Raw genomic sequence first — 24,448 nt, forward strand, 5'->3', positions numbered from 1 at the left:
GGATTGTTGCAAAAATGACTTATATTTTTCTTAAAACCCATAGATGTGTGAGACTATTCTGTGTCTCTCTTCCTCTGACTTATTTCACTCAGCATAATAGATTCCATGTACATCCATGTATAGGAAAATTTCATGACTTCATCTCTCCTGACGGCTGCATAATATTTTATTGTGTATATGTACCACAGTTTCTTTAGCCATTCATCTGTTGAAGGGCATCTTGGTTGTTTCCAGAGCCTGGCTATTGTGAATAGTGCTGCAATAAATATAGGTGTGAGGAAGGGGTTTTTGTATTGTATTCTTGTGTTCCTAGGGTATATCCCTAGGAGTGGAATAGTTGGGTCGATTGGGAGCTCAATTTCCAGATTTTGGAGGAATCTCCATATCGCTTTCCATAGAGGTTGGACTAGATGGAATTCCCACCAGCAGTGGATAAGAGTTCTTTTTTCTCCACATCCACGCCAGCACTGATTGTTCTCATTCTTTGTGATGTATGCCAATCTCTGTGGTGTGAGATGGTATCTTATTGTTGTTTTGATTTGCATCTCCCTGATGATTAGTGACAAGTAGCATTTTTCATGTGCCTTTTTGCCATTTGTATTTCTTTTTTATCAAAGAGTCTGTTCACTACTTCTACCCATTTTTTGATGGGATTAGATTTTTTCATGTAAAGTTCTGTTAGTGCCCTGTATATTTTGGATAGTAGCCCTTTATCTTATGGGTGTTAGGTAAATAGTTTCTCCCACTCGGTGGGTGAATCTTGTATCCTGGGCACTATTTCTTTTGAGGTGCAGAAGCTTCTCAGCTTAATGTATTCCCATCTGTGGATCTCTGCTTCCACTTGTTTGGAAAGTACAGTTTCCTCCTTATAGATGCCTTTAGTCTCAATGTCATGGAGTGTTTTAACCGACATGTTGTTCTATATACCATATGGTATCAGGTCTGATATCAAGATCTTTAATGCATTTGGATTTTACCTTCGTACATGATGTTAAATGGGGTATATGTTCGCTTTTTTGCAAGGGGGTAACCAGTTCTGTCAGCACCACTTGTTGAAGAGGTTTTCCCTGCTCCATTTAGGATTTCTTGCTCCTTTGTCAAAAATTAGGTAATTGTATGTCTGGGGAACAATGTCTGAGAACTCAAGCTTATTCCACTGATCTGAGGGTCTGTCTTTATTCCAATACCATGCTGTTTTGATAACAATTACTTTGTAGTGCAGTTTAAAGTTGGGGAAAGTAATGCCTCCCATTTTACCTTTCCCTCGGAGAGCTTTAGCTATTCGAGGGTGTTTATTGTTCCAGATGGACTTCATAAGTGTTTGATCCACTTCTTTGAAGAATGTCATGGGTATTTTTAAGGGGATCATATTAAATCTGTATAATTCTTTGGGTAGTATTGCCATTTTAATGATGTCAATCCTGCCAATCCATGATCAGGGTATGTGTTTTCATTTCTGTGTGTCCTCTCTTATTTCTTGGAGCAGGGCTTTATAGTTTTCTTTGTATAGGTTCTTCATATCTTTGGTCACGTTGACTCCAATATTTGAGTTTGTGTGGCACTAATGTGAATGGGATTGCCTTCTTGACTTCTTTCTCTTCTCTATCATTATTGGTGAATAAAAGGCCATTGGTTTCTGTGTGCTAATTTTGTAGCTGCCACCTTGCTATATAAGTCTATTTTTTCTAGAAGCTTTTTGGTAGAGTCTTTAGGGTTTTCTAAGTAGAGTATCACACCATCTGCAAACATTGAGAGCTTGACTTCTTTCTTACCTATCTGGATTCCCTTGATATCTTTTTATTGCCTGATAGCTATAGCAAGAACTTCCAGTACTATGTTTAAGAGAAGTGGTGAGAGCAGACAGCCTTGTCTTGTACCAGAATTTAAAGGAAAGGCTTTTAGTTTTTCTCCATTGAGGATAATATTTGTCATTGACTTGTGGTAGATGGCTTCAACTAGATTGAGAAAGGTTTCTTTCATTCCGATCTTGCTGAGAGTTTTGATCAAGAATGGGTGTTGGACCTTATGAAACGCTTTCTCTGCATCTATTGATATGATAATGTGATTTTTTTCTTGTTGATGCTGTGTATTATGTTGATAGATTTATGGATGTTAAACCGTCCTTGCATTCCTGGGATGAAACCTACTTGGTCGTAGTGTATGATCTTCTTGATGATTCATTGGATCCTATTTGCCAGAAATTTGTTGAAAATATTTGTATCAGCATTCATCAGGGATATTGGTCTGTAGTTTTCTTTTTTGGCAGCATCTCTGTCTGGCTTTGGTCTCAAGGTGATGTTGGCTTCATAAAAGATGTTTGGGAGAGTTTCCATTTTCTCAATTTCATGGAAGAGCCTGGCTAGGATTGGTAGTGGCTCCTCTTGAAAGATTTGAAAAAAATCGTTAGGAAATCCATCTGGGCCTGGGCTTTTCTTTTTGGCAGATGCTTGATTACAGTTTCAATTTTCTCAGTAGTGATGGGGGTGTTTAGATATGCTACATCCTCCTTACTTAACTGTGGAATGTTATAAGTGTCCAAGAATTTTTCCATTTCTTCTAGGCTCTCATGTTTAGTAGCATAAAGTTTCTCAAAGTAGTCTCTTTTTACCCTGTGGATCTCTGCAATATTTTTTGTGATCTCCCCCTTTTCATTTCTAATACGGGTTATCAAATCTCTCTCTTTCTTTGTGAGTTTTGCCAATGGTCTATCAATCTTGTTTATTTTTTCAAAGAACCAACTTCTGCTTTCTTTGATCTTTCGGATTGTTTTTTGTTTTTCCACTTCTTTGATTTCTGCTTTCAGCTTTGTTATTTCCTTCTGTCTCCCTATTTTTGGTTTCTTTTGTTTGTCATTTTCTACTTTTATGAGCTGCCTCATTAAGTTATTCAGGTATGCCCCTTCTTCCTTCCTGATGTGTGCTTGTAGAGCAATAAATTTTCCTCTCAGGACCACTTTTGCTGTGTCCCATAGATTCTGGCAGTTTGTGTCTTCATTACCATTTGTTTCCAGGAACGTTTTGATTTCCTTTTTGATTTCATCTCAGACCCACTGGTTGTTCAGTATCAGGGTGTTTCATTTCCAATTGTTAAAGTTTTTCTCTGTGTGCCTTTGTTTTTCACATCTAATGTCAGAGCCTTGTGGTCAGCAAAGTTAGCCTGCAAGATTTCTATCCTCTTGATTTTATGCAGGTATATTTTATGTGTCAGCATGTAGTCTATCCTGGAGAATGACCCATGTACATTGGAGAAGAATGTGTATCCAGGTTTTTGGGATGGAGTGTCCTGTATATATCTACTAGTCCTCTTTCTTCCATAACTCTTTTCATCTGTGAAGTTTCTGAGCTGTTGTTTATCCATGAAGCTATGTATTCTTCCTTCAAACCTGAAAGTGAGTCGGGCTGAGTGCAGTATTCTAAGTGAGGCATTCCTTTCATTCAGTCTTGTCACAATATCCCACCACTGTCTTCTGTCCTTGAGAGTTTCTTTTGACATGTCTGCTGGAAGTCTTAGGAATGCTCCTTTGAATGTAATTTCCCTTTTTGATCTTGCTGCTTTCAGTATTCTATCTCTATCTCTGGGATTTGTCATTGTAACGAAGATGTGTCTTGGGGTGTTTTTCTTTAGGTCTCTTTTAGCTGGTACTTTTCCGGCGTGCAGGATTTGATTGCATGTAGTCTTTAACTCTGGGAGTATCTCTTTGATGATGTCTTTGACAGTTGATTCTTCCTGGAGATCTTCTACCTGGGTCTCTGGGACTCCAATGATTCTTATGTTTCTTTTGAGTTTATCAAAGACTTCTATTTTCATCTGTTCACATTCCTTGAGTACCTTTTCCATTGCCTGTTTGTTTGTCTTAAGGTTCTTTTCCAATTTCTTCTGTTGTGTTGAGCTTTTCTGCATCACAACTTCCAGTACTCCAATTCTCTCCTCAGCTGCTGTTACCCTGCTGGCGAGGCCATCCATTGAGGTTTTCAGTTGAGCCACCATATTTTTCAGACCTGTTATTTCAGTTTGGAGTTTTCTGATTTCTGTTTTTGTTTTCTGTTCAAATTGATCTATGCTTTCTCTGAGTCCTACAAACATCTTTTATATTGCTATTTTAGTTCCTTATCTGAGAGGTTAATTAGGTGGTTGGAATTAGGTCATCCGAGCTTTCGTCTTCATTCTCTGTGCATGGTGTTTGCCTGCAAGGTTTCCGTATTGTCACGCTTGTAGTGTTTTTTTTTTCTTCTGCATATTGTGGTGGGTTTCAATGGTTAGAAAGAGTGTGCAGCTGCGAAGCAAAGTGGAGGGCCACGCTTTTGTGCTGCCTCTAGTTGACAGTTTTTTTTGGGGTGCGCTCCCTAAGCCTCCTTGGGCCAGGGAGCTCAGCTTATTGGATGGCGACCCCCACAGCCAGAGTTTACTCACTGGGCAGCTTCAAAATGCAGTTTTTTGGGGGTGCGCTCCCTAGGCCTCTGAGGAGACATTCAGGTATTCAGAAACACAGACAGACACAGGAGAAGTTTCCCTTGAAGTCCTCAGAGTGAACAATGGGTTCTTAGTATTCTCAAAAAAATTCTGGCTGGTGGTTTATTGGAGCAGGAGGACAGTCTCAGCACCTAATGGGTTAAAAATGGAGGGTAAAGAGGGTTAAATAGGAGGGATAATGGATTAGGATTGAGGGATGAGAGGATAGAAGGCTTTCTAAAGGGGGAGTAGGTATAATACATAAGAAGGGTTATATACACTATAGGCATGGGTTGTTTACAGTTTAGGTTCGATAATCAGAGAGGAGTCCACTGTCTACAAACTCTTGCCCAAATATAGACAAATATTTGATATCTATTCGTAAGTTGTTCTTGAATGCCTATCCCTCATAGGATGTGTCTGAGTTCTTAAGAAATAATTGAATTAAGAAAAGATAGTTATCTAAGATATAGATTAGGAGAGAAATAAAGAAAAACAGAAGATAAGAAAGAAGGAAAGGAAAGATAAGCAAATACAGTAAAATAAGTTAAAAGATAATAAACTGGGCCAGTGCATCGGATTTTAAAGGTTTTTCAATTTCTAGGCACCTCAATGATGAAGGTAGGCTTTGCTAAGTGAAGGTTTCAGGGTTAGATAGTGGCTGGAGCATATTAGGATAAGTATAGTTTTCATGTCTAGAGTACTAAGCAATATGGTAGTGAGGACTATAAGATGTGGCTACTCTGTGAAGTATCGTCCACTTCATCTTATGTATCGAGGTTCCTTTATCAAAGAGAAACTTCCCATGTAGGTTTTATTTAACATAGATTGAATTCATGAAGAATAAGAAGGAGGGAGAGAAGGAAAGAAGTAGGAAGAGAAAAAGAAAGGAAAAAAAAAGGAAAATGGTCATTTGCAGAAAAGTATTTGATGAGTGGGACCTGTAACATAAGTTGTAGTGTACCTTTGACTGTTTCAGTGGTCTGAATGATCATGTGCTTCAGGTCCTAATAGAAGACTTAAAACATAAAAAATTGATCCTGCCCCAGGGACCCCAAGCCCCAGCGGAGAGCAGACTAGGTGACTCCCTTACCCCACGTGGGCGCCCAAAACCGTGGATGCCCTGGCAACCCAAGCAACCTGCCCCAGGGAACCCAAGCCCCAGCGGAGAGCAGACTAGGTGACTCCCTTCTCCCCACGTGGGCGCCCAAAACCGTGGATGCCCTGGCAACTCAAGCAACCTGCCCCAGGGACCCCAAGCCCCAGCAGAGAGCAGACATGAAAATGACAAAATCAACAGTTTAAACGATCACCTCAAGGAATTGGAACAACAGCAGCAGAGAAATCGAACCACAACCAGAAGGCAAGAAATAAAAACCAGAGCAGAAATAAACAACATAGAAACTAAGAAAACAATATAAAAAATCAATGAGACCAGGATTTGGTTTTTCGAAAAAAATAAACAAGATAGACAAACCACTGGCAAAACTCACCAAAAAAAGAGGGAAAACACCCAAATAAGTAGGATCACAAATGAAAGGGGAGAGATTACAACGAAATCCCAAAAATACAACATATCATGAGATCATACTATGAACAACTATACTCAGCTAGGCTAGAGAACCCAGTAGAAATCGACAGATTCTTGGAAAAATACCACTTCTGAGACTGGAAAAGGAAGAACTAGAAATCCTAAATAGACCAATCGCCTCAGAGGAAATTGAAGATGTAATTAAGAAACTCCCTAAGAATAAAGTCCAGGTCCAGATGGATTTACAGGTGAATTCTACCAAACATTTTGAGAAGACCTACTACCACTTTTTCATAGGCTCTTCCAAGCCATAGAAAAAACTGGAATCCTCCCCAATTATTTTATGAGGCTAATATCACACTCATTCCCAAAGATGGCAAAGACACCACCAAGAAAGAACACTACAGACCATTCTCACTAATAAACATAGATGCAAAGATACTCAAAATCTTAGCAAACCAAATCCAGCACTTCATCAAAAAGATCATACATCATGACCAAGTGGGTTTTATACCAGGAATGCAACGTTGGTTCAACATACGCAAATCAGTCAACATTATGCATCACATCAACAACACAAAAGACAAAAACACATGATCATATCAATCGATGCAGAGAAAGCGTTTGACAAAATCCAACACCTCTTCATCTTAAAGACACTCAGCAAAATAGGATTAGAAGGAGCCTTTCTCAAGATAGTTACAGATATCTATAAAAAGCCTACAGCCAACATTATACTTAATGGCGAGAAGCTAGAAGCATTCTCACTAAGGTCAGGAATTAGGCAAGGCTGTCCACTCTCTCCACTCTTATTCAATATAACCTTAGACGTTCTAGCAATAGCAATCCGACAAGAGAAGGGAATCAAATAGGGAAAGAGGAACTCAAAATATCTCTATTTGCAGATGATATGATGATATACATTGAAAACCCCAAAGAGTCCACAGTATAACTCCTCGAAACAATTCACCAATACAGCAAAGTGGCTACAAAGTCAATACACAAAAGACAGTAGCGTTTCTATATACAAACAACAAAGTCGAGGAGAGAGAGAGATTAAAAGCACAATTTCATTTAAAATAGTATCAAAAAATATTAGGTACCTAGGAATCAGCCTTACAAGGGAAGTGAAAGACCTATACCAGGGAAACTTCAAAACACTTCAGAAAGAAATTGAAGAGGATCTAAAGAAATGGACGAATATACCATGCTCATGGATAGGTAGAATTAACATAGTCAAAATGACTATCCTACCAAACTACTATATAGATTTAATGCAACCCCTATCCAAATTCAGACATCATTCTTTAAAGAATTAGAACAATCAATCACAAAATTTATCTGGAACCACAAAAAACCCAGGATAGCCAACCACATACTGAAAAACAATTAGCTGTGTGGCATCTCCTTACTGAACTTGAAACTATACTATAAAGCCATAGTGATCAAAACAGCATGGTACTGGAACAGAGACAGGACCTCAGACCAGTGGGTCAGAACAGAATTCCCAGACATAAACCCCTAGATATACAGCCAACTAATATTTGATAAAAGAGGCAAGAACTTGAAATGGAACAAATAAAGTCTCTTCAACAAATGGTGTTGGTACAACTGGAAAACCACATGTACGAAAGTGAAAATTGACCCATACTTCACTCCTTATACAAAAATCAACTCAAAAAGGATCAAAGACCTTGAAATCAGACCCAAATCTATAAAGTTTATTGAGAATAAAATAGGCAGAACACTTGAAGACCTATATATCAAAAAGGTCTTTGAAGATGGAGCACCAATGGCAAAAACTTTAGCGTCAAACATAAACAAATGGGACTACATCAAACTAAAAAGGTTCTGCATGGCAAAAGAAACCCTACTTAACACAAGAATACAGTTAACCAAATGGGAAAAACATCTTCTCACTCGACATATCAGATAAAGGGCTGATATCTAGACCATACAAAGCACTCAGAAAGCTGAGCCCCCCAAAACCAAACAAAGCCATAAAAATGGGGAGATGAAATGTACAGACACTTCTCTGAGGAAGACAGAAAGATGGCCAACAAACACATGAAAAATGCTCACCTTCACTCATCATCAGGGAGATTCAAATCAAGACAACAATGAGGCACCACTTTACACCAGTGAGGATGGCTCACATAAAAAATAATGGGAACAATCTCTGTTGGCGGGGATGTGGTATGAAAGGCACTCTCTTCCACTGCTCGTGGGAATGCCCCCTAGTCCAATATCTATGGAGAACAGTCTGGAGAGTGCTCAAAGAACTCAGTATTGAGCTGCCATTTGACCCAGCAATTGCTCTCCTAGGTATATACCCCCAAGATGGAAGGACATTCATTCCAATATATGTGTGCACCCCACTATTTATCGCAACACTCAGTATAATATCTAAGTCTTGGAACCAATCTAGATGTCCAACAACAGATGAATGGATCATTAAGATATGGTATTTATACACAATGGAAGACTACATGGCAGTCAGAAATGATACAATCACAGACTTTGCAGCAACATGGATGGATCTAGAACATATTATGTTAAACGAAGTAAGTCAGAAGACAAAAGATAAACACAGAATAACACTATTCTGAAGCACCTAGAACATACACCTTATATACAACTAATACTCAACAATCAAATAACAGGGTTTAACAGGGTATAACAGGGTAGAAACTCCAAACACGGTAATACTCAATGTATACTCGGGAGCAGTGCCCAAAATACATGAAAAAGGATCAACACAAACTCTTGACTACACATTATACCACAAAGAAACCAGCAACAGTAGAAACAGCAGCATAGAGAGATCAAGTAAGTAATCAGCCTTCTACTACAGAGGCCCAATATAATCCCTTAGGGATCTTATACAGGACCACAGGTAAAGTATATCACAGGAAATCACTGACTCCAAAGGAAACATCCCATAACACTATGTTTTAATGCGTTAATCTTACTATATTTAAAATAACCTCTCAGCTTTTCTATCCACAGGCGTTCTTGGATACAAAGGGTGAACAAAATAAGATGGCATCTCGGGGCTCAGTCACACGAGATACCATACCCAGCTTGCACTACGAAAATGTCCCGAGAAAACTCTTTAACATACACTTTATCTCTAGGTTATACCTTCTTTTAGGATTTGAAGCATGTGACCAGTCAGACCATTGAAGCAGCAACTGTGATGTACAAACTTATACTACAGACCCTACTCATTGAACACATTCAAGAATGCAAACTAGCATTTCCTTGCTGTTTTCTCCTCTCTTCTCACTACTTTCTTTTTTCTTTTTCTATTCTTTTCTTTTCTTCTCTTTTCTTTTTTTTCTTTTCTGTTCTCCCTTCCTTTCTAATGTATTTTCTCTTTTCTTCTTCCCTACCTCTTCAATATACTTTCCCCTTTCCCCCCTTTGGAAATCCAACAATACCTTCACCCCTCAATCCCATCCAGACCTCCCACCATATTAAAACTCTTCACCCTTAGTTCTTAATCCAATAGGCATCAAGACTGACCTCCTTCCCCAACGAACCAGTACCCAGCACCCAAGCGAAGGGACACCCAGTTAAACCCACACCTCGCTCCCCACAAAAAAGGCAACCAACTCCCCTGTGGACTCATGCTGCACGGCCCTCCCTACCAAATCACCCTACCATGGACTGTTACTTGAAACCGGACTTAGCTCCAAAAGTATCCCCAATGCAAGAACTCTTACAAGACCTCCCTCCTGCAAATTCTTTGCCAATCTCAAAAAGGTCAGGGGGAGTGAAGGAAAGGTGCCTGGAAACCCACACACCACAAGAAAATCCCAAAAGACAATGGGGAAACTTATACTTCCAATATAAGTATAAGACTGGTATTGCACCACCTCTTTACCTGCTCTTCCCCAAAAGTAAGGCAGTTTTAGACATTACATGGTTCCTTTAATTATTTAATTAATTCATTTTTAAATGTTTGTTCTACATATACATATGTGAGCACATATACTTTTATTCCTATTTTTATCTTGTTTGTATGTGTGACCTGTTTCTGTTTTCTTCTCTGTCACCCCCAAATGCACCAACAATATAAAGTAGCACCATTTCTCCCTGTAAAGGCACACTAAAAAAAGTGGAAAACTTACACATAAAAAAGAGATCTTATCTACTAGAGATAAGAACTCATACTTATTTACAATACAGGGATATCACCCACCTTGAAAATATGTCACGTGGACCCAACTTAGACCTCAGGTGATTAGACACCATCCATCCAGCCTTGAACCCTGGACCCCAGACATAGACTCGACATAGTTCTTCACAACAGCTACAGAAAACAAACCCCATCCAGGACATCCTTAATACCGCTGGGCCACCAACAAGTGCCAGCTCTAATATGATATCCTGAGAACAAAGAAAATGGGAACAACTTGACCTAAGAACAGGTTATCCTACCTCACCAGCCAACGATAAGACAAAATCAGAAGACTATTCACCCTTTGGTCAGTCCAAAAGCCAAGACCACGATTTACAGATAACTGGCTGCTAGAACCATGACTGGACTGAATATATCTTGAGACCAATAAAAAAAGCCCTAGTCTAGGGTTTGAACCACGACCTGCACAACCATGATCCCCAGTTCCAAAGGTCCGGCAGAGAGAATCGCAATGAAATGGGGCTTCTGGAAACACAATGAAAGACGCTATCCTAGGTTCCATCCCAGGATCAGTGCAAAGACCAAGACCACCAACCACAGAAGATGGATTAAAGTGACACTGAGGGAACAGAACTTCTAGAACCACAAAGAAAGACTTCATCATACGTCCCACTTCTGGACCTGTGCAGATACTGAGATCTCTAGATACAGAGGTCTTATCTCATCACCCAGGATGGAGCAGAAGTTTTCCAAACACCACGAAAGCACCACCAGTAGAGTAAATGAACCTGAATGGAGTCTATAGTTAATCCCATGACAATATACGCCAAGGGTAGAGAAACCTCATAGCGCTTAGGCCAAGTGAATTCCTTTTCGAATGACCCCAATATTTACTGTGCCAGTGCAGGAGGGAAAAAAAGCAAAAAGCACAAAACATTTTTTATCTTTTATATATTATTTTTTTCTTCATTTATTATTATTATTATTATTATTATTTTATTTACCTATCCACTTTCTGTCGATTTCTTTGTTTTGGTATGGTCATTGAAGTTGTTGTCCCCATTTATATTTATATTGTTGGGGGTTTTTTGTTTTGTTTTGTTTTGTTTTTGTTTTCTCTTCTTTTCTTTTCTCTCTTTAGGTGCTCCACCATGTTTTTTAACTCAAGACCATGGCTTTTTTTGTGGTGCCTATCGTTATCACTGGAGTGCTCACTGGATATTTGACAATTCTTTTTGTACAGTTGGGGTGTTTAACCTTCTTTTTCTCCTTCATCTCTTAAACCGACGATGAGAGCCTCTAGAAGGATTCTGCCCATTTTCAGTATATTAAACTTTTACCCCAGTTTATTACTTTTCTCTTCTTCAAATAAAACCACATAACTTGAACTATGTAGTCCTTCCTCCCACTTAGAGGGGGAAATAAGGGAGGCACCAAGACCAAGACTACTAAGTAGTAAGCTAGGTACAGAGGGGACCACATATTCTCGCAGCCCCGGGGGTGAGGGAGGAGGACATGGGAGGTAGGATGAACACAGAGGTGTAGGGAGGACAAATCGGTGATGGGAACCCCCCTGATTTTATGTAAATATGTACCTATAATATTATTGTCAACAATATGTAAACCAGTATGATCAAAATAAAAATTATATTGAAAAAGATAAAAAAATGGTAAATTGTAGTATTTTTATCAAGATATTGTCATAATGAGCACTGCATACAGTATATAGCATTGTGTTGTAAAATTAGGGTGTCCATCCTATTTGTCCAAGAACCACTGTAGACAAAGAAGCTGAAGGGTTATTTTATACCTGATAAAATTAAGGTTAAACATATTGCTAATAATCACTGCAGCAGGAGTCCTTGGCTTCCTATCATATTCTGCATTCAGTTCTGTGGATAAAAATATTAGTACATAATTATAAATCTTTGTAGTTAGAGGGTGATTGCTTACCTGTTCACTCAAACCGCTGTTTCTGTTGTTTTTGGTTTCTTTATGGTACAATGGATAGTCAAGGCTTTATGTTGCTCCTCTTCTGCTTGGTTTGAAATATCTCCACGCTATATGCTGACACCTATGATGTTTGGAGTTTCTAACCTTGACCATTGTGATTCTTAGTGGGGTATTATATGTATATGTTTGTATGGTATATATACTAAATACCTCAAATAAGTGCTATCATTCTGTATTTATCTTTCCTCTTCCAACTTACTTCATTTAACATAATATTTTCTAGATCCTTCCATGTTTCTACAAAATCCATGATTGTCGCTTTTCTAACTGCTATGTAATATTCCATACCACACCTTCATGATCCATTCATCTGATGTTGGACATTGAGGTTGGTTCCAAATTTTTGCTATTGTGCTTAGTGCTGCGATAAATAGTGGAGTGCATACATACTTTGGGATGAATGTCCTTTAGTCTTGGGGATAGATACCCAGGAGGTGATTCCTGGGTCATGTGCCAGCTCACTTCAGTTTACTGAGCACCCTCCATACTATTTTCCATAGGGGTTAGACCAGGAAGCATTCCCACTATCAGTGGATGAGAGTTCTTTTCTTACCACATACCAACCAACAGCAATTGTTCCTGTTAATTTTTATGTGAGCCATCCTCACTGGTGTAAGTTGGTACCTTGTCTTAATTTGGATTTCCCTAATGATAAATGATATTGACCATGTTTTTATGTGTTTGTTGGCTATCTTTCCATCTTCCTCAGAGAAGTTTCTATTTCTTTTCCCCATTTATCTATGGCTTTATTAATTTTTTGGAGCTCACTTTTCTGAGAGCTTTGTATATACTAGATAACACTGATGTGTTGAGTGCAATTTTTCCCATTTCATTAACTGTCTTCTAGCTTGAACCAGGGTTTCTTTCGCCATGCAGAAACTTTTTAGTTTGATGTAGTCCCATTTATTTAAGTTTAATGCTAAAATTTTTTTGCCATTGTTGGCATTCTATCATCAAAGATTTCTTTGATATATAGGTCTTGAAGTGTTCTGTCTATTTTGTCCTCAATGAACTTTATAGACTCAGGTCTGATTTCAAGGACTTTAATCCATTTGAGTTGACTTTTGTGTAAGGTGTGAGGTATGGGTTAATCTTTATTTTCTTAAAGGTGGTTATCTAGTTGTTCCAACATCATATGTTGAAGAGACTGTCTTTTTTCCATTTCAAATTTTCGGCTTTTTTGTCAAATAATAGTCGACCATATATTAGGGGGTATATAACTGGATAGTCTAATCTAACCCTCTGATATAAGACCCTGTCTTTGATCCAGTACCAGGTTGTTTTGCTTTATACAAAAATCTTTAGATTAGGTAAAGAGATGCTGCCCACCTTCTTGTTTTTCAGTATGCATTTGGCTAATCTGGTTCTTTTGTGGTTTCATATGAATTTTATAACTGATTGTTCTAAGTCCTTAGATAATGATGTCTGAATTTGGATAGGGATTGCATTGAATCTATATAGTTGTTTAGGTAAGATCGACATTTTGACGATGTTGATTCTACCTACCATGAGCATGGGATGTTCTTCCATTTCCTTAGGTCCTCTTCAATTTCTTTCTGAGGTGTTTTGAAGTTTTCATAATATAATACTTCACTTCTCTTGGAAGGTTGATTCCTAGGTACTTGGTATTTTTGGATACTATTTAAAAGGAATTGTCACCTTAATCTCTTTCTCCTCTACTTTGTTATTTGTATAGAGGAACACTGCTGTCTTTTGTGTATTGACTATGGTGCCTGTTAATTGTTTCTAGGAGTTTTACTGTGTAATCTTTAGGATTTTTGAAGTATATCATCTGCAAACAGAGATAGTTTTACTTCCTCTTTCTCTATTTGCATTCCTTTGCTTCCCTTTCTTATTTGATTTCTATTGCTAGGACTTCTAAAACTATGTTGAATAAGAGCGGAAACAGTGGACAACCTTGCCTACTTCCTTACCTTAGTGGAAAGGCTTTCACCTTTTCGCCATTAAGGATAATATTGGCTGTTGGCTTTTTATAGCTAGCGGTAGCTATCTTGAGGAAGGTTCTTTCCAGCCCTATTTTGCTGAGTGTTTTCATCATGAATGGGTGTTGGATTTTGTCGAATGTCTTCTTTGCATCGAGTAATATAATCATGTGATTTTTGTTTATTATGTTGCTAATTTGGTGTATGATGTTGACTCTTGTATCCTGGGCACTATATCTTTTTAGGTGCAGAATTTCTTAGCATAATATATTCTCATTTGTTAATCTTTGCTTTCACTTGTTTGAAGAGTACAGTTTTGTCCTTGAAGATGCCTTTAGTCTCAATGTCATGGAGTGTTTTAAGGACGTGTTGTTCTATATACCTTACGGGATCAGGTCTGATATCAAGGTCTTTAATCCATTTGGATTTTACCTTCGTAAAAGATATTAGTTGGGGGTCTATTTTCACTTTTTTGCAAGTATCTAATCAGTTGTGCCAAAACTACTTGTTGTAGAGGTTTTCCCTGCTACATTTAGGGTTTCTTGCTCCTTTATCAAAACTTAGGTGATTGCATGTCTGGGTAACATTCTCTGAGTACTCAAGCCTATTCCACTGATCCGAGGTTCTGTCTTTATTCCAATACCATGCTGGTTTGATAACTATTGTTTTGTAATACAGTTTAAAGTTGGGAAAAGTAATGCCTCCCCTATTCTTTTTCCCAAGTATTGCTTTAGCTATTTGAGGGTGCTTATTGTTCCAAATGAATTTCAACAGTGTTTGATCCACTTCTTTGAAGAATGTCATGGGTCTCTTTCCAGAGATTGCATTAAATCTGTACAATACTTTGGGGAGTATTGCCATTTTAACGATGTTAATCCTGCCAATCCATGATCAGGGTATGTGTTTCCATGTCTGTATGTCCTCTATTATTTTTGGAGAGTGTTTTATAGTTTTCTTTGTATAGGTCCTTCAAATCTTTAGTCAAGTTGACTTCGAGATATTTGAGTTTGTATGGTGCTAATGTTAATCGGGTTGTTTTCTTAATGTCCATTTCTTCTTTATCATTATTGGTGTATAAAAAGGCTACTAATTTTTGTGTGTTAATTTCGTAGCCTGCCACATTGTTATATGAGTCTATTGTTTCTAGAATTTTTGGTAGAGTCTTTAGGGTTTTCTAAGTAAAGTATCATGTCATCTGCAAACAGTGAGAGCTTGACTTCTTCCTTTCCTATCTAGATGCCCTTGATATCTTTTGCTTCTCTAATTGCTATAGTGCTTCCAGTGCTATGTTAAATAGGAGTGGTGAGAGAGGACAGCCTTGTCTTGTGCCAGAATTTAGAGAAAAGGCTTTAATTTTTCTCCATTGAGGATATTTGCCATTGGCTTTTGGTAGATGGCCTTAACTATATTGAGAAAGGTTCCTTTTATTCCCATCTTGCTGAGAGTTTTTATCAAGAATGAGTGTTGGACCTTATCAAATGCTTTCTCTGCATCTCTTGATATGATCATGTGATTTTTATTTTTCTTGTTGTTGATGTTGTGTATTTTGTTGACAGATTTACACATGTTAAAACATTCCTGCATTCCTGGAATGAAACCTACTTGATTATAGTGGATGATCTTCTTAATGATTCATTGAATCCTAATTGCCAGAATTTTGTTTAGTATCTTTGCATCTGTGTTCATCAGGAATAATGGTCTTTATATTTTTTGGTAGCATCTCTGTCTGGTTTCGGTATTAAGGTGATGTTTGCTTCATAAAATCTATTTGAAAGTGTATCTGTTTTTTTTTTTTCGATATCTTGAAAGAGTTTTGCCAGGACTGGTAGTAGTTCCTCTTGAAAGGTTTGAAAGAATTCATTAGTGAATCTATCTGGGCCTGGCCTTTTGTTTTTGGGCAGATATTGGATTACTGCTTTTATTTCCTCAACGGTGATGGGGGTGTTTAGATATTCTATATCCTCTTTATTCAACCATGGATGGTTATGAGTCTACGACTATCCATTTCTTCCAGGTTGTCATTTTTAGTGGCATAGAGTTTCTCAAAGTAGTTTCTGATTACCCTTTGAGTCTCTGCAATATTGGTAGTGATCTCCCCATTTTCATTTCATTTCATTTCATTTCATTTCTTTCTTTCTTTCTTTCTTTCTTTCTTTCTTTCTTTCTTTCTTTCTTTCTTTCTTTCTTTCTTTCTTTCTTTCTTTCTTTCTTTCTTTCTTTCTTTCTTTCTTTCTTTCTTTCTTTCTTTCTTTCTTTCTTTCTTTCTTTCTTTCTTTCTTTCTTTCTTTCTTTCTTTCTTTCTTTCTCTCTTTGAGTATGGAATGCTTCAAAAATTTGCTTGTCATCCTTGTGTTGTGGCCATGCTAATCTTCTCTTTATCGTTCTGATTTTAGTATATGTGGTGCTGAAGCGAGCACTCCCCCTTTTCATTTCAAATATGAGTTACCAAGTTTCTCTTTTTCTCTTTTTAGTTTCGACAATGGTCTATCAATCTTGTTCATTTTTTTCGAAGAACCAACTTCTGTTTTCGTTGATATTTCGGATTGTGTTTTGGGTTTCCGCTTTTTTGATTTCTGCTCCCAGTTTTGTTACTTTCTTCCGTCTCCCTATTTTTGGTTCCTTTTGTTGAGCACTTTCTTATTCTATGAGCTGCGTCATTAAGCTATCCAGGTATGCCCCTTCTCCTTCTTTATGTGTGTTGCAAAGCTGTAAATTTTTCTCTCGGTACTGCATTTGCTGTCTTCCATAGATTATGATAGTTTGTGTCTTTATTGTCATTTGTTTCCAGGAAAGTTTTGATTTTCTTTGATTTAATCTTGGACACATGGCTTTTTCAGGTACTAAAGTTTTTCTTCTGTGTCCCTTTGTAGTTCACATCTAATTTCAGAGCCTTGTGGTCAGCGAAGGTAGCCTGCAAAATTTCTATCCTCTTGATTTTATGGAAGTATGTTTTATGTGCCAGCATGTAGTCTATCCTGGAAAATGACTCATGTACATTGGAGAAGAATGTGTATCCAGGTCTCTGTGGATGGAGTGTCCTATATATATCTACTAGGCAGAATGTTAGGATCAGTTTTCTGATCCATTTAGCCACTCTTTGTATCTTAACTGGTGCAATTCATCCATTGGCATTGAGAGAAAGAATTGTCATGGGATTTAGTGCCATCTTTGTGTCGAAGTTTGGTGTGTCTGTTGGTCAGTCTTTTCTTAAAGTAGATCTTTCAGTTTTTCTTTTAAGGCTGGTTTTGAGTCTGTAAAGTTTCTGAGGTGTTGTTTATCTGTGAAGCCATGTATGCTTCCTTCAAACCTGAACAGTGAGTTTGGCTAGGTGCAGTGTTCTAGGCGAAGCATTTATTTCATTGAGTTTTGTCACTATATCCCACCACTGGCTTCTGGCTTTGAGTGTTTCTTGTGACAGGTCTGCATTAAATCTCAGGGATGCTCCCTTGAATGTAATTTCCCTTTTTGATCTTGCTGCTTTCAGTATTCTGTCTCCATCTGTGGTATTCGTCATTGTGACTTGGATGTGTCTTGGGGTGTTTTTCCTGGGTTCTCTTTTAGTTAGTACTCGTTGGGCATGGAGGATTTGGTCACATGTATTCTTTAGCTCTGGTAGTTTCTCTTTAATGATGTTCTTGATTCTTCCTGAATATGTTCTTCCTGGGTCTCTGTGACTCCAATGATTCTTAGTGCACATTATTTATTTTTATATTTTCAAAATTATATATTTATTTAAGCACCATGATTACAAACTTGATTTTAATTGGGTTTCAATCATAAAAATAACACCCTCCTTCACCACTGCAACGTTTCCAACACCAATTCCCTCCACTCTTTTCTCCCCACTTGCTGACTATATTCGAGACGGGAATTCTACTTCTCTCACTCTTTAACATTGTCATGGTAGTTTTTAGTGTAGTTATTTCTCTAAATGTACTCACCACACTTTGCGGTAAGCTTTATATCATACGCCAGTTTTTCCCATCCTTATCTATATTGTCTCTGTGCATTATTACAATAATGTCTTTTCTTTCTTTCTTTCTTTCTTTTTTTTTTTTTGGTTTTTGGGCCATACCCGGTGACACTCAGGGGTTACTCCTGGCTATGAGCTCAGAAATCGCGCCTGGCTTTGGGGACCATATGGGACGCCGGGGGATCAAACTGTGGTCCATCCAAGGCTAGCGCAGGCAAGGCAAGCACCTTACCTCTAGCGCCACTGCCCAGCCCCTGTCTTTTCTTTCTTAAAGCCCATAGATGGGTGAGGCTATTCTGTGTCTATTTAATTTTCTCTGAGTTATTTTACTCAGCATAATTGTTTCCATATCCATCCATGTATGGGAAAATTTTATGATTTTCATCTCCCTAATGCTTTTCCATTTTGTTTTGTTTTGTTTTTGGTGGGCCATACCCTGTAACACTCAGGGGTTACTCCTGGCTATATGCTCAGAAGTTGCTCTTGGCTTGGGGTACCATATGGGACACCAGGGATCGAACCACAGTCCATACTAGCTAGTGCCAGCAAGGCAAATGCCTTACCACTCCACACCACTTTCCGGCCCCTCCCTAATAATTATTGATGTGGAGATTTTTTATGTACTTTTTGGCCATTTGTATTTATTTGATAAAGTGTTTGTTCATTCCTTGTCCCAATTTTTGATGGGGTTAGATAGTTTTTCTTGTTAAGTTCTTTCAGTGCCTTATATATCTTAGACATTAGCCCCTTATTTTATGGGTATTGGGTGAATACTTTCTCCCATTCTGTGGGTGTCCTTTTTATTCTAGTCACTATTTCTTTCGAGGTGCAGAATATTTTCTGCTTAATATACTCCCATCTGTTTATCTCAGCTTCCAATTGCTTGGAAAGTGATGCTTTCTCCTTGAAGATAACTTTATTTTCAATGTTATAGAGTATATTTTACCTACATGGTGTTTTATATACAGTATCATTTCCAATCTGATATCAAAGTCTTTAATTCATTTGGATTTGATCTTTATCCATGGCGTTAGATGGAGGTCTGAGTTTTTAGCAAGTGGCTTACTAATTGTCCCAACACCACTTGTTGAAGAGGCTTTCCTTGTTCTACTTTGCATTTTTGCCCCTTTATCAAAAATTATTTGATTGCATGTTGGGGAAGATTTTCTGAATACTCAATTGTATTCCACTGATCTAAGGGTATGTCTATATTCCAATACGATGATGTTTTAATGACTATAGCTTTGCACTACAATTTAAATTTGGGGAAAGTGATGCCTCCCATATTTCTTTTCTGAAGGGTTTCTCTAGCTATTCGTGGGTGTTTATTGTTCCAAATGAATTTCAGGAGTGCTCAATTCACTTCTTTGAAAAATCGTATCCTTAGAGGGATTGCATCAAATCTGTACAATGCTTTGGGGACTATTGCCATTTTAATGATATTAATCCTGCCAATCCATAAGGAGGGTATTTGTCTTCATTTCCTTCTGTCCTCTCTTATTTCTTGAAGTAGGGTTTTGTAGTTTTCTTTGTTAGGTCCTTCACCTTTTAAGTTAACCCCAGGATTTTGAGTTTATTTACTGCTGGTGGGAATGCCATCTAGTCCAATATTTATAGAAAATGATTTAGAGATTCCTCAAAAAACTAGAAATTTCTCTCCCATATGATCCAGTTATACCACTAATAGGGACATACCCTAGAAACACAAAAATACAATTAAAAATCCCTTCCTCAAACCAATATTCATTGCAGCACTATTTTCAATAGCCAGAGTCTAGAAACAACCAAGATACCCTTCAACAGATGAATCGCTAAAGAAACTGTGGTACATATACACAATGGAATATTATGCAGCTGTCAGAGTAGAGCTGAAGTCATGAAATTTTACTATACATGATGTAAATGGAATCTACTATGTTAAGTGAAATAAGTCAGAGGGAGAGAGATAGACACAGAATAGTCTCACTCATCTATGGGTTTTAAGAAAAATAAAAGACATTCTTGCAATAATTTTCAGAGACTATAGAGGTAAGGACTGGAAGGGCTGGAAGGACTGTCTCACAATTTGAAGCTTACCACAAAGAGTGGTTAAGTCAGGCAAATAACTACACTAACAACTACCATGACAATGTTAAAGAATGAGAGAAGTAGAATGCCTGTTGAAAATACAAGCAGGGATGAAGAAGGGGGGACATTGGTGGTGACGGGGGTTTTCTGTTTATAACAGAAAACCAATTACAAACATGCTTGTATTCATGGTGCTTAAACAAAGATTTATATTAAAAAGTTTGATTCCTGGGGCCGGGCGGTGGCGCTGGAGGTAAGGTGCCTGCCTTGCCTGCGCTAGCCTAGGACGGACCGTGGTTCGATCCCCCGGCGTCCCATATGGTCCCCCAAGCCAGGAGCGACTTCTGAGCGCATAGCCAGGAGTAACCCCTGAGCATCACCGGGTGTGGCCCAAAAACCAAAAAAAAAAAGTTTGATTCCAAAATATTTGAGTTTATGTGACACTAATATGAGTGGGGTTGTTTTTATATGTCCATTTCTTCTCTATTATTATTGGTGTATAAGAAGGCCATTGATTTTTGTGTGCTAATTTTGTAGCCTGCCACTTTTCTATATGAATCTATTGTTTCTAGATTTTTGGTAATATTTTAAGATTTTCTAAATATAGTATTATATCACCTGCAAATAGTGAAAGTTTAAATTCTTCCTTTTCTTTCTGGATGCCATTGATGTCTTTTTCTTGCCTAATCTCTAGGACAAGAAATTTTAGCACCATGCTGAATAGGAGTGGTGAGAGAGGGTAGCTTTGTATTATACCAGATTTTAGAGAAAAGGCGTTTGGTTCATCTTCACTGTGAATATTTTCCATTGTTGTAAATGGCCTTGAGTATATATATAATTTTTCCATTCCCATCTTGATGAAAGTTTTTTATTATCAAGAATTGATGTTGGACCTTATCAAATGCTTTCTCTGCATCTATTTATATGATAATATGTTTTTTACTTTTTTATTGATATGGTATATTATGTTGATTGACATATGTTAAACCAGACTTGCATTCCTGGAATGAAACCTCATTTTCTTGATTAGGTGTTGCATAATATTTGCTAGGAATTTGTTGAGGATCTTTGCATTTGTGTTCGTCATGGATATTGGTCTGTAGTTTTCTTTTTTTTTTTGCAGCACCTCTGTTTGGTTTTGATATTACGATGATGGTATCTTCATAAAAACTATTTGGGAGTATTCCTGATTCTCCAGTTTCATGGAAACACACTTGGTTCCTGTTGCTGATCATTTTCTAATTTCATAAGTTGGGTCATTAAGCACTTTATGTAGGCCCTTTCTTCCTTCCTGATGTGTGCTTGCAGAGCTATCAATTTTCCTCTTAGTTCTGCCTTTGCTGTATCCCATAAATTCAGATAATTTGTGTCTCCGTTGGAATTTGTTTCCAGGAATTTTCTGACTTCCTCTTTGAATTTATCTGTTACCCACTGATTGTTCAATAGTGAGCTGTTTAATTTTCAGGTGTTAAAGTTTTCCTTCTGTGCCCTTTTGTGTTTAACTTCTAATTTCAGTGCCTTGTAATATGAGAAGGTAGTCTGTAAAGTTTATATCCTTTTGACTTTATGGAAATATGTTTTATGGGCTAGAAAGTGGTCTATCCTTGAGAATGACACATGTGCATTTGAGAAGAATGTGTATCCGGTTTTCTGGGGATGAAGTACACTTTATATATTTACTAGTTTACTCTCTTTTATATCTCTTTTCATAGGTAGTATATTCTTGTTGGGTTTAAGCCTGGTTGACATACCAATAGGTGACAGGGTAGTGTTGAGTTCTCCTATTATTGTATTGTTATTGATGAGATGACATGGACTTTAGACTTAACAAGTTTTACAAGAACAGATATAGGCATTTGAATGATAAAGAGGTGTATACTTGGTGTATACTTCAGGAATTAATCACATTCCTAAACATATATGCACCCAGTGAGGGGCCAGTAAACTTCTAATAAAAGTCTTCTAATAGACTTGAAGCAAGATATCAAAGGCAATACTATATTAATGGGAAACTTCAACTTTCCATTTCACTTCTCTGTAGATAAACCAGGCTAAAACTTGACAAGAACATATTGACTTTAAAGGTAGAAATCTAAAATTATGGCTTAATATATGTATATATGTCTTTCTATCACCCATAGAGCTTGATACATATTTTCTCTAATAAATATGAAAAAATTTCCATATTATACCATATACTGGACCATAAAGCATACCTCCATAAAATAAAAATATAAATTAAATCAACTATCTTTTCAAATTATGATGCATTCAAAATAGTAGAGAATTACAAACATAAAAGAGAAAAAAACATGGAAATAAAGCAGCATACTACTGAATAACCAGTGTGTATAAAATGAAGTCAAAGAAGAAATAAAAAATTTTCTAAAAAAAATGAGAATTAAGACTCTATCAAGGCCGGAGAGATATCATGGAGGTAAGGCATTTGCCTTTCATGCAGAAGGAAGGTGCTTTGAATCCCAGCATCTCATATGGTCCCCTGTGCCTGCCAGGGGCGATTTCTGAGCACAGAGCTAGGAGTTACTCCTGAGCGCTGCTGGGTGTGGCCCAAAAATAAAAAAACAAAAACAAACAAAAAACCAGACTCGAACTATCAGAATTTGTGGCACACAACATAAGTGGCATTAAGAGGAAAAGTGTAGCCTTGCAAAGATTAATTTGGAAGAAAGAAAGGGCCTACACAAAAAGTTAATGTCACAGCTCAAAAATTGAAACAAACAAAATAAAACAAAAATAGGCAGGTGGAAGGAAATAATAAAAGCTATGGTGAAAATTAATAAACTGCAAACACATAAACAATCCATAATATCATTGAAAGCAAGAGTTGGTTCTTTGAAAAAATAAATAAAATTTATTAAAAAAGATTCACAAAAAGAAGAAATATTTTATTTTATTTTTATCTTTATTTGAACACCGTGATTACAAACATGACAGTAGTTGTGTTTTAGTCACAAAAAGAACACCCCCTTCACCATTGCAACATTCCCACTACCAATGCATTCCATATCCCCCCATCCACACCATGCCTGTATTCTAGACTGGCATTCTACTTCTCTCACTCATTAACATTGTCATGTTACTTGTTATTGTTCTAACTGCACTCACCCCTCCTTGAGTTGAGCTTCATATCAGGATCTGGGCCTTCTGACCCTTATCTCTGAGCATCATTAAAATGATGTCTTTTTCCCAGAAAACCCATAGATGAGTGAGACTATTCTGTGTCTCTATCTCCCTCTGACTAATTTCACTCAGCATAATAGACTCCATGTCCTTCCATGTATAGGAAAATTTCATGACTTCATCACTCCTGATGGCTGTATAATATTTCATTGTTTATATGTACCATTTTCTTTAGCCATTCATCTGTTGAAGGGCATCTTGGTTGTTTTAAGATTCTGGCTATTATACATAGTGCTGCTATGAATATAGGTGTGAGGAAGGAATATTTGAATTGTATTTCCAGGTTCCTAGGGTATATCTCTAGGAGTGGTATAGCTGGAACATATGAGAGCTCAATTTTTTTTGAGAATCTCCATATTGTTTTCCATAAGGGCTGGACTAGATGTCATTCCCACCAGCAGTGAATAAAAGTTTCTTTCTCCCCAAATTCCTCCAGAACTGCTTGTTCTTATTATTTGTAATATGCACCAATCTCTGTGGTGTGACGTGGTACCTGATTGTTGTTTTGATTTGCATCTCCCTGATAATTAGTGATGTGGAGCATTTTTCATGTATCTTTTGGCCATTTGTATTTCTTCTTTGAGAAATTGTTCATTTCTTCTTCCCATTTTTTGATGGGGTTATATTTTTTCTTGCTAAGTTCTGTCAGTAACTTGTATAGCTTAGATATTAGCTGCTTGTCTGACAGGTATTGGGTGAATACTTTCTCCCAATCTGTGGGTGACTTTTGTGTCCTAGGCACTATTTCCTTTGATGTGCAGAAGCTACGTATATTAATATAATACCATTTGTTTATCTCTCTTTCCACTCTTATGGAGAGTACTGTTTCTGCCCTGAAGATTTCTTTAGTCTCAATGTAATGGAGTGTTTTTAACTATGTGTTGTTCTATATGTTTTATGACTTTAGGTCTGATATCCAGGTCTTTAATCCATTTGGATTTGATCTTTGTGCATGGTGTTAGATGGAGGTCTAAATTTGCTTTTTTGCAAGTGGCTGAACAGTTGCTCCAATACCACTTGTTAAAGAGATTTTCCTTGCTCCATTTTGCATTTCTTGCCCCTTTATCAAAGATTAATTGATTGTATATCTAGGGCACAGTCTCTGAATACTCAAGTCTATTGCA

At 37.4% G+C, this 24,448-nt stretch overlaps 1 protein-coding gene and 1 non-coding gene across 7 annotated transcripts in view; both read right to left on the reverse strand.

The window, feature by feature from the left end:
- Positions 1–24,448, reverse strand: part of ARHGEF9 (Cdc42 guanine nucleotide exchange factor 9) — a 601,826-nt gene that overhangs the window by 271,563 nt on the left and 305,815 nt on the right. The window lies entirely within an intron of this gene.
- Positions 16,394–16,500, reverse strand: LOC126000373 (U6 spliceosomal RNA). The gene has a single exon (XR_007492714.1). It is a non-coding gene; the product is annotated as a U6 spliceosomal RNA (small nuclear RNA).

This window comes from Suncus etruscus, chromosome X, assembly GCF_024139225.1.
Source record: "Suncus etruscus isolate mSunEtr1 chromosome X, mSunEtr1.pri.cur, whole genome shotgun sequence".
Classification (NCBI taxonomy): Eukaryota; Metazoa; Chordata; class Mammalia; order Eulipotyphla; family Soricidae; genus Suncus; species Suncus etruscus.